At 40.1% G+C, this 10924-nt stretch overlaps 1 long non-coding RNA gene across 2 annotated transcripts; it reads right to left on the reverse strand.

Moving 5' to 3' along the window:
• Nucleotides 1-6034: 6034 nt before the first annotated feature.
• LOC146802156 (uncharacterized) lies at nucleotides 6035-8274 on the reverse strand. 2 transcript variants are annotated; one of them, XR_014967366.1, is made up of 3 exons: nucleotides 8160-8274; nucleotides 7109-7220; nucleotides 6035-6147 (listed from the first exon to the last, which is right to left on the reverse strand). It is a non-coding gene; the product is annotated as an uncharacterized LOC146802156 (long non-coding RNA). The 2 variants fall into 2 exon arrangements; XR_014967367.1 differs by lacking the exon at nucleotides 6035-6147 and adding an exon at nucleotides 6521-6604.
• Between the last annotated feature and the right edge of the window lie 2650 nt (nucleotides 8275-10924).

Genomic DNA, 10924 nt, shown 5'->3' on the forward strand with positions numbered 1-10924 from the left:
TCGTGGCGCAGCTGGGAAGATCTTGTGGGGCACTGACCAACACCAAAACAAACTTGCCCCCAATGAACTGTGGGGCCCACTGGGGCTCTTTCTTGCACCCAAGAAGAGGTTCAACAACGTTGGATCGGCCCGCTGCCAGACGGGGGCACTCTGACTCTGCCTCTCCCAACCCAAACTCCCTCGAGCTCCACTCACCGGCTGGGGTGGAGGCAGGATTCTCCCCTTAACAGCGGCGGCAGCACTTCTCTCGCGGGGCTTCCCTTTTCTCCTGGGAGCTCCGCACTGCCGTTGGCGGTCTTGGCCGCATTTTCTCTTCAACATACAAAAAGAGAACTGGGGGTCAGTAATAAGAGCACGTGGAAAGATATACACAGAGATTGAAGGACAGTTATGATACCACTTAGGCATTCAGAGCAGAGCAAGGATTACCATCAAATTGCTGCTCGTAATAGAGCTAAGGTATCAAGCTCTGATGATCAATTTTATCATTTGGCCATCCGCCAGGAGTAGAAGGTCAGTCCATTGATCATAAGGACTACCTCAATGGCAAGCTCTTTTGCTCATAAACAATGCCATACCGGAGCCATGCAGACATCAGAAAAAGAGAATGTGCTTAAGTGCATATTTGAGGAAATCCAATGTGGTGCAGTGCAAAAAGAGAGAAGAATTAAAAGGGTTGTGTGGAGAGACTAATTACTCTAGATAATGCAACCCTCCTCACACCTAGTAAAAACGATGCAGAGAAAATAATGCAGTAGTCCCATGTAACTGCTATTAGTAAATCATAGCAGTAATCCCTAGTAACTACTAACAATTGGTCGACATGTTTCAGCCTACAGGGGAAATTCCCCACGGCTTTCTTCAGGACCTGTAATATTCTAGCTACTGCATGTGAAAACTCTCTATTCGTAATAACAATTTAGATGAGAGTAAAACGGTTGATTTTGACAATACAACCTCACTTGGTGCAAAACCTCCAATCACAGGGTGCAATCATCACCTGAAAAAATATGTAATAATAAATCATTTTTATCATACATTGTGCTTCAAATTAGTGAGACAAAAAATCATTCTTATGTCCACTCAAACAATAAGCATATGTGGCTTACCCTTCATGATAAAGGATCAAACCTCACCTCCCTGGAACCTGTCTCAGGTAATTGAGGCCCCGCTCTGTAGGGGGAACAAAAAAAGAAGAAAAAGGGCGAGGAATTGATCGCTAATAAGGGAATGCTAAAGACATTGTCCCAGGTACTAGTGCGTATAGCATAAGGTATGTATTATACGAAGTATGCCTCAAAAAAGTGCATGCTCTCGTGTCTTAAAACTCTAAATGAGAAAAACGCTAGTTGTCGATCTAAACAAAGTGGGTCAAACATGAGTGGAAGCTCAAAGGTAAAGCGTATATCGAGTCATTAGACAAAGGCATTCGAATACGCTATGTAAACGTGCTGGCAGAGACACGTTTTTTACAAAATAAAACAAAACAAAATAAGACAATGGTCAAAAAGTGGGCGTATAAATACTAGAAACTCGGCAGACATTCTGCTCCGCTAAGTTGGCAAATTGACATAAAGAGTTCTCTACATTAGACTAAACACAGAATCAAAAATTGCGGCGTGAAGCTCATAACAAATTGAGAGAGAGAACCATCACACAGCAACTAACCTGTCCGTCGTTACCTCTTCGCAGTGCTGAGTCAGGGGGAGAGGCAACGGCTCGACAGAGAGACCGGCTTAAATGCTTAAAGAATACCTGATTATGCAGAGTGAACTTCCGGCGCAGAGTTCTCGCGTCACCGTGAAGACGCGTAAGGCGTCAAAGTTGCCAAGAAAGCGTGAAAAACGTCACGGCGTGGCACTACACAGTGACGTCCCATGCTACACAAATCTTCACCCGGGCCCCCTCCTGGGACCCAGGACTCTACAGCGGTGCCGGTGGAGGCGGGGTAGCCTCCCATCCTCTGTTCTTCGCCGGGGCTCTCCTCTGCTTCACGGGAGCCCTGGACGGCGCGCACATCACTCGGCCGGCCCCTCTTCACTTCCGGCGATCCTGTGGGCGCGGGGCTTCCCTTCCAGAAACGGAAGTCCCGCCCCAAGTTAGGCATTCTGCTGCCTGACTTCCGGCTCGGGCCGGCGGCGGTGATTCTCCTCAGGCAAAGTGCGGGGAGGGCACCTGCCAAAGCGCAAAACTGCGGGGTGGGCACCCGCCGACCAAAAGCACCATAAAGCGGAGTAGGCTCCTTCTATTTGTAATAGAGCCAAAGCGGGGTGGGCACCCGCCACTTAAGCATAAAGGGGGGAATCCCTACGTCGGGATTCCCTCGGAGAAGGGGCTGCAGCCCAGCGCTGTGCAGCCCCCACGATCTCCCTCTGCAGAAAAGAGTCAGGTGCTCTTAAAGGAAAAGCGAAGCACACACAGGGCACCAAAGAATGCAGTCAAAGTCCTGGGTCCCAAGAGAAAGTCCTTTAGGCATCAGGGAGCAAGGCAGGGCCCAGGGAGGCAAGCCCTCATGGCAGCTCCCCCTGGGCCCCAGCAGCAGCACGCCCCACCAGGAACAGCACCAGAACTGAACATTTTCATGGGGTCACAGCCCCTCTATTTATATGAGCAAATCCTTTGTTTTACAACTGTAGGGCAAGGGGAGAACCAGACACAACTGGTTCAGGAGCACTTTGTTTTGCTCAGCTCCCCTCTCTAGTCACAGGACAGGCCAGGGAAATCAGACGTACCACAGGAGGTGGAGCCAGCATTGTGGAGGGAAGGCCCAGCCCTATTCAGGTCCCAGGTGCAACTCCTCCCCCCCATCTACATGCAGATCCCTCCATTCACCACTGGGCAGACTCACCCTGGCTCCTGGAATTCCCCAGCCCTCTCAGGTCCTGTCAATCACAAGCCAGACATGCAATTCACATCACACAGCACACAGAAATGTCAACTTCTAAAAGTGGCACTTCTCCCCCATTCACAATAACTCTGCGCACACCACTGCGCAGCATTTATTCTCACAAGTTTGCACATACCAAATTCGCCCCTGCACTCCTCTCACATCAGGAACTACCATGGACACACATATCCCCCATGCATTCCTATAGGGGGGCAGGCCAGTCTCCCTAAATGTAACACAGAGCGCACACACTTTATACTGGGACACAGTGCTAAAGTACCTAGAGGCCTAAAACCACTAACGCTACATAGGGAAAAAGGCCAGGATAAATGCAAAAAGTTTAGGGGTGAACCTGCCAAAAGGACCAGGTCCAACAACGATCAATCAAAATTTTTAACTAGTTTTAAACATAAATTACAAATTCAATAAATTTCACTAACTCGCTCCCAATCTCTTGTAATACATGTTAATGGTACCATTTACAATCTAATCAAAATAATTAAAAGTCATATATTATGAGCTATGTTTAATTTCAGATATAATTGCATTGTCTGCAGCTGCCTCTTCACGAGAGCCTCAGTACTTATTTGTTTACAGATTTTTCCCTGGTAACATGTAATTCCATACTCAAAGCAGGATCACTGTTTTTGAATAATTCTTTAAGGTTCAGAGCAGATATAGATTCTAATGCTCCTTGATCAAGTTTAAATTGAGCTAAGGCGGCATGGACATTGCTATCTTGCATCTGCTCAATGAAAAGAAAACCTCTCTTCATAGCAATCTCCTTAGGGAGTTAGACTCAAAGTGAATTAGCCGAAAGTCCCACTGTATAATTGCAGATAACCCCAAAACAAATGTGCTTACCAGACCCTTATCTAGATGAAGGGCCCCTGTGGGAGCTAACACATACAAATTACCTAATCTACGTAGAATGTTGCCTTCAATGGTGTCCAAAAATACCATCTATCAATCTCTACAATATCTGAGCATAAAGTAAACAAGAGTGAATTCTTAAACTATACAACTGAAGTAAAAAATGTCTGTGCCCATGTCCATTATAGAATAATCCCAGCCCCTTGGAGTGCTTCATTGTGTTAGTGCACACATATATTATATGATTCATTTCTAATAAATTAGAACTAAACATTTTTCCTAAATATACGTATGACTTCTCCTCCTCTAGTTCTCAGTCCCCAGGTACCACGTGTAATTTGATCTCTTTAATTGCTGCTTACGTTTAACCACTCGAACTTTACTTTGAGATGTAGTTGTTTTTATAAGCTGATCACCTCAAAAAGATGTAAGTGAGGCCAACCTTATTGGCAAGCCTTTAGGGGTGAGGTATGGTATGACTGTTGTTTAGATACAGGAGACAAGATATTTTCTTCTCCCCAACTTTGTGGCTAGGCGGAGTCTTCCTTACAACAATAAAGAGCCAGCCCTAGGTCATATACATCGAAGGAGAATAATAAAGGGGATAAAAGGCACACTTGCTAAACCCAGTTTTTTGTTGGGAATTTTGTTGACAGTCTTTGGGTTCTACCTCAAATAACCTGGCACCAAGCTGAGGAGTGCCAGGCAACTAATAAATGAATTAGAGATTGAATAATCCCCATAATGGAATGCTTCCTCCACAAAGTGGGTCTGTCAACCCAATTGAAAGCCGTGGAGAAGTCAATAAAAGATGCATACACACATTCACCTTCTGTTTTTGCATACTTTTTTGTTATAGCTTGAATTATTAAAATGTAAAGTTAGCTGGTATATAATTTTCAGTTCTCCCATTTAAATTACACAATCCTTCTTCCCCAAGCATTGTAAAAACACTCACCCTCTTATATGTAGTCTATTTGAAACTGGGAAATTAATACCTTGGAAGATTCAGAGTTTCAATTTTATCTATGTCTTAATAGCATCCTTGGCATGCAGATCCCCTACTATGAATGCTAAAGCTTCTCCCTCCCGTGCAATGATCTGTGTCTTATAAAGAAACAACTTTTTTTTTTACTAACTACGTATTCTTTATGTCATGAAGATAGACATTCATCCGTAAAGGTTTTTGGGCTTTAGATGAATGAGGCAGAATACCTAAGAATTTAATGCCTTATACTAAACTGGATATACATGCGTGAAACTAGAGAATTGCCCTAGATGCTCAATATTAAAAAGTTTTGCAATATCCACACTCGACTGACCACTGCCCGATGGGGAAGCGGGCAAGATAATTGCATTTTTATCTAATCCAAGGATGGAGGAATTCAGCGTCTCCTGGATACAATTCCTTTCTTTTTTAAGGTTAGCAAGAAGTGCTAATTTTGTTCTAACATTGTATAATTTAATGTTTTCGCCAACTAGCGCCAATTCTGGGCCTCCTCATGTGTACAGGTCCTCAACAGCGTAATGGGTTACCATTCTCCCAGTAGAAACAACAGTTAATGGTTTCTGAGCTTTCAAAATTGGAACATCTTCCTTAGAGACTACATTTAAGTTCTCACCCAAATTTGTAACTGATTTAAAACCCAAGGGAATGTTCTTAGAGTGGAGCAAAGGGACGATATCAATGCCTCGACTAAGGATATAATCACAATTTTCAATAAAAAGATTAGGTATTACATCAGAATTGAATTTAACCCTTGTGCGTAAACCTCCATGAGACTGAAAGATTTATACTGTCTCAATCTTACTGCTTTTTACCAATGTCAGCGTATCAATATCTGTGAAGAGTTAAGCAAAAAAGTTCTATTCCCAGCCCTGTCATACAGGAAGGAAAAGTCCAATGTAGAAAAAGTACTCTCCTAAGGACCATTTAGCCAGACTGCTTTTGAGCCAAGCTACCATAGGCTTAAAATTAAACAAGAGACCAGGGTCAAAGCTTAAAGAAATCCAGCACCAAGCACTGCTAAATAATTGGCCTATTTGGTAAACATTAAGTCTCGGTGCAATGGGTCTAGGATGTGACCCACATACATCCCAAAAGGGTGATGAAAATCACCGTAATCCCAAACACAAAATTAGCCCCGCACCCGAGTGAAATATTTTACATTTATGTAGCTGCCATAATATAGCTTGTTTTAATGAGTAAACATAATATATAGCACAATGAAAGGCTTCCCAAGCAAAAAAGTCACACAGTCGTGTCTCTTGATTGTAGTCGTAGAAAATCTTTTATTACAGATTCGTAATCCATTAATTGTTAAAACTCAGCACACAATTGCTTTGCCTTGCCAACGCGTTTCATCCCTCATGGGACTTCTTCAGGGCTAGAAGCAATTAACACAAAACACTATTTACAATATATACATACTAAAAACAGAAATATACATTTTTAGCAAATATTATAAAAGATAAAGTCACATTAAGGTGACCTTCAACATAATTTAGACACTGGAAAGCCATTCCACAATAATCATAATATTCACATATTCACATTATGACCAACATGGGAGAGAGCAGAACCCATCAGTGCAATATTTAATAATATATACAGCACTGATACTTCAAATGATCTTATTATGCTTGCTTATATTTTTAGTCTCTTGACATCTATTGTTTATGTCATCTCAGGAAGCTCATCAATATAACGAGTTAACAAATACTCAAAAAAACAATAATATTTCGCCCTTTTTGCCATACCTTGCTAAATTCGTTGTGACTTTTGTTTGCAGAAAAAGAGTCTCCAAATCAACCTCCACAGTAGTGTTTGGACAGATCGTCTATCTATAGATGAACAATATATTTTAAACTTTTAATGTGCAATTAGATATTCCTCAAGACAATATATACTTTTTCTACTAACAAAGCCCATATACATATTCGTCAAAGTGTATTAATCATTTTATAATCAAAAGTTATTATTAATTATAACATCTAACGTGATTCTTTTGTGTTATTTATTCAGCAGTCTCATTTAAATACGTCTACCATTTAGATTCATCAGATCTTACAGATGAACAGGTCAACCTAAGGTGACAAACTATGTTGATTGACGATACATATTTTTTATTAGAATGAAGTTATGTTGCCTAAAGGGGACCCTGGGCATATCTAGCACCCGAGGACAACAGAGGGCTGTTTCTATTTTGATCCTACTATTTATTAAGACGCATTAATATATTTCAGTAATATTAAGTATCAGCAGACCTATAGTTTATATTGACTCATTAAGTTGATCAACGCTCAATCGATAATCTATCAAATAATTGAGAATTTGAGGTCTCTTACAAATAGGATTCTCCCCAAATGAATCACAGTAAATCCATATAGTTAGTAGTTCACGTTCTTTCAGCTTATTTTTTCAACCAAAGAGTATAGCGTCTATTCACACAATATCAATCTGTGGAATATAATAAGTATCAGTAAGTTTCCGAAAAACAATTCACCTCTAATAATATCTGTACGTTACTGATCCATCCCTGGATATATTATCAAGTCTCACTGAGAAAGGGGACTATTCCTTTGCCTTATTTTTGTATATAACACTAATTGTCTCTGCGTATATATCCCGCATGCCCAAAATACATATTTAGCGATGTGAATTTAAACAGAAACCAATCTGTAACTTAATTGTACTTCGTCTCCCAAATGTTACCGTGTGTATGATGTCATGGGGATATCCTTTCAGACCAGAGTATTTTCGTATAAGTCGATAAATATTGCTGAATATGTAACCAACAAGTCCAATTATATATTTAGCCATGTGAATTTAAACACATCTAATTCTATAGGTTAATCCCACATCTATTTATGGCTCGGTAAAGCTTATACTCGTGTAGTTAAATTGTCGAACCTAGAGCGCTATCTTGGTATGGTCATATATCGGCGAACTACACGATTGGCATCAAACACTTCTTTCATTTCTAATGACCACATAACAAGTCCAACCAATGTATCCAGAATTCTCTCACTTCGGTAAAACTTATACTCGCATAATTAAATTGACGGACCTTGTGCGCCATATTAGTATGGTCATATATCGGCACAGCTACAAGGTTGAAATCAAACACTTCTTTTATATCAAGTCACCACATAGCAACTCCAACCAATATACCCAGAATTCCCCCACCTCAAAGGCCAAGTGCATCCGGCAATTCGGGAATGCATCCGGTGCGAGAAACGCAGACCCAAAGGCAAAAGTCCATAATCACACACCCAAGACACACAGCGCGCCAGCAATAAAACAATACCGCCTCCTCCACAAGCACACCAAGAAAGCAGCAAGTTCAACAAAAATCATCCAAAGTCCCACATCCAAAACGAATATCTCGCTACTTACATAGCAATGTCGCTTCCTCTAAACGCACAGAGTCCAGGAAAGTCTCCAAGGTGTGGGGAGACTAACGTTATTTGGCTCCGTATTTTATACCCGAACCCAATTGCGCACACCTGTTTCCTCACTCCGTATGTTACCAAGTCACATGATTTGTTTGGAAAACATGGGCGACATCTTAGAGTGTTTAAATTGAGTACGTTGAGAACATATTAACGAAGCCATCGTAACCTAATAGACCCTTTAGTAGCTAGAGAAAACGATACGGTGTTTTATTTAAAGAGCCCTTTTAATTTGACAGATGTAAAGTACACGCATTTTGCGTCTTTTTTCAGAATAACCTGACCTAGACATCATTTAAAAAAAATGTATTGCAAGAAATGTTACGCACTAAAAGGCGTCAGTATTACAGCACTATCAGGCCATCCTAACCAAAACGTAAGCGCGAACTCAGAAGTAATTTAATGACCATTGCTGTTACTAACTAAACGTCACCTATGTCCTCACTCCGTGTGTTACCAAGTCACATGATTTGTTTGGAAAATATGGCTGACATCTTAGAGTGTTTAAATTGAGTGCGTTGAAACATATTAACGAAGACATCGTAACCTAATAGAACCTTTGACAGTCAGAAAGACCGATGCAGTGTTTTATTTATAGAGCCCTTTGATGTTCAATTAGACAAATGTAGAGTACACGCATAAGCGTCTCTCTTCGGAATAACCTGACCCAGACATTATTATTTTTAACATTTATTGCAAGAAATGTTACGCACTAAAGGCGTCAGTATTACGGCACTTCCAGGCCATCTTAACAAAACGTAAGCGCAAACTCAGAAGTAATTTAATGAACGTTGCTCTTACTAACTGAACGTCATAGTGCCATCTAAAGGTATGTACTAGTAAAGCTTATTGATATCGATAAGAAATTCCTACAGTTCTATATTGAGCCGGTATTCAACTGGGCTTATTAATGTGCAGCTCATAACCAAAATGTCTCTAATGTCAACAAGAGTCCTATCATATTATTACTAAACAGATCACGTATTAGTGTTGGTATTACCGTCAAAAGCAAAATTGATTGTACGAAGTCATTAATGAATTCCTACATCTTATATCGGACCGGTCTACACTAGTGTGGCAACCTCAATATTAAATTAAGAAATTATTTAAATATATATGTCTTATTTAATATTATTTTCCTGTACCACTATCATGCTTATATCAGCCATTTTTTTGGGTGTGAAACTCACCATACTAATGGGAAAATAACCGATAATGGTGTGTCAATATTAACGACATACACATCTATTTACCTATAATTAGTATTATGTTTAATAACATCCTACAGGTATGTCCTTGGTGCATATTTAGCACATTGAATGAACCCTATGAATCTTTTTATGTCTTCATATTGTAATATATCATTGATAAGTAATCATCAAAAAAGTCTTAAACGGCATTCTCATTTAAGAAATAAGGTATCATTAATAAACAAAAGAATCTCAGTACACATCTTCACTTTGAGTATGAAGTGCATAATAATTCAATGAAGCATCCGTTTGTATCATCGTAAAAAATTATGAAATTCATTATTGCAATTAAGGCCAGATGTAACAGCTCTCAAACGACAAATCCATAACGCTTCTGTTTGTCTTAGTAAAATCTCCCTGTCACCTCCTCTGATGTTGTTCTTAACTTGGTCAATAGCATGGAATGTGATCTGTGGTTTATCAGGGTGTTTATCATGTATGTGTTGTGCTACAGGAGAGTGTACATTCTTGTTTCTTATGTCTCTCACATGTTCTTGTATACGAATCTTTAGACATCTGATGCTACTACCAACGTAGATCTGATTGCATGCGCATTTTAGTGCATACACCGTATGTGTAGTGTTGCAATTTAAAAAGGAGAATATCTTATATTCTTTGGAGTTATTATATTGAAAGATCCTACATTTGTTCTTTCCAAATTCGCAAACACAACATTTGCCGCATACATGGAAGCCAATTGGTTTATCCGGCAGCCAAGTCTGGGATCTCACCCTGGGTTCTTTGACATGACTAGGACAAAGCATATTTCTTAATGTTTTGCCTTTACGGTAAATAACCCATGGTTTAGTTGGAACAATATTATCAGGCAATGAATTAGATTGAAGAAGCTGCCAGTTCTTGCGTAGTATATTGTAAACATGTCCACTGTATATATTATATTCAGTGATAAATAGAACCTGTTCTTGATAATTTTGGTCAGCTTTAGGAATCCTATCCGCCAGGGTGTCTTTTCTATTTAGCCTTCTAGCCTTTAGGGCAGCTTTGTTAAGGCAGGTAGTATTATATCCTCTCTTCTCAAAGTCCACCTGGATATTTTTCAATGTTCTTTCGAAATAAACATCTTGGCTGCAATTATGGCGTGCTTGTACCATCTCGCCGTATGGAATTGCGTTAATGGTTTAGTTAGGATGACAGCTATTGCAGGCAGTAGCCTTCTTAAATATATCTCTATGAATATTGTTGCCCACTATGTATAGTCTCAGATCTAGATACATGATCTCCGTTTTGGAACTGTTGACTGTTAACTTTACATTGAAGGCGTTGTTGTTAAGATATAGAAAGTACTCGTTAAGATCTTCATCACTGCCCTTCCATATTATTAAAATGTGATCAATATATCGGACATAAAACAACATATTTTCTATCCAGTCGCTGGCCCTCGGGCCCCAGGCATGCTCCATCTCATAGAGCCCCATAAAGAGGTTAGCATAAGATGGAA

This window comes from Triturus cristatus, chromosome 8 (genome assembly GCF_964204655.1).
Source record: "Triturus cristatus chromosome 8, aTriCri1.1, whole genome shotgun sequence".
NCBI classification, from domain to species: domain Eukaryota; kingdom Metazoa; phylum Chordata; class Amphibia; order Caudata; family Salamandridae; genus Triturus; species Triturus cristatus.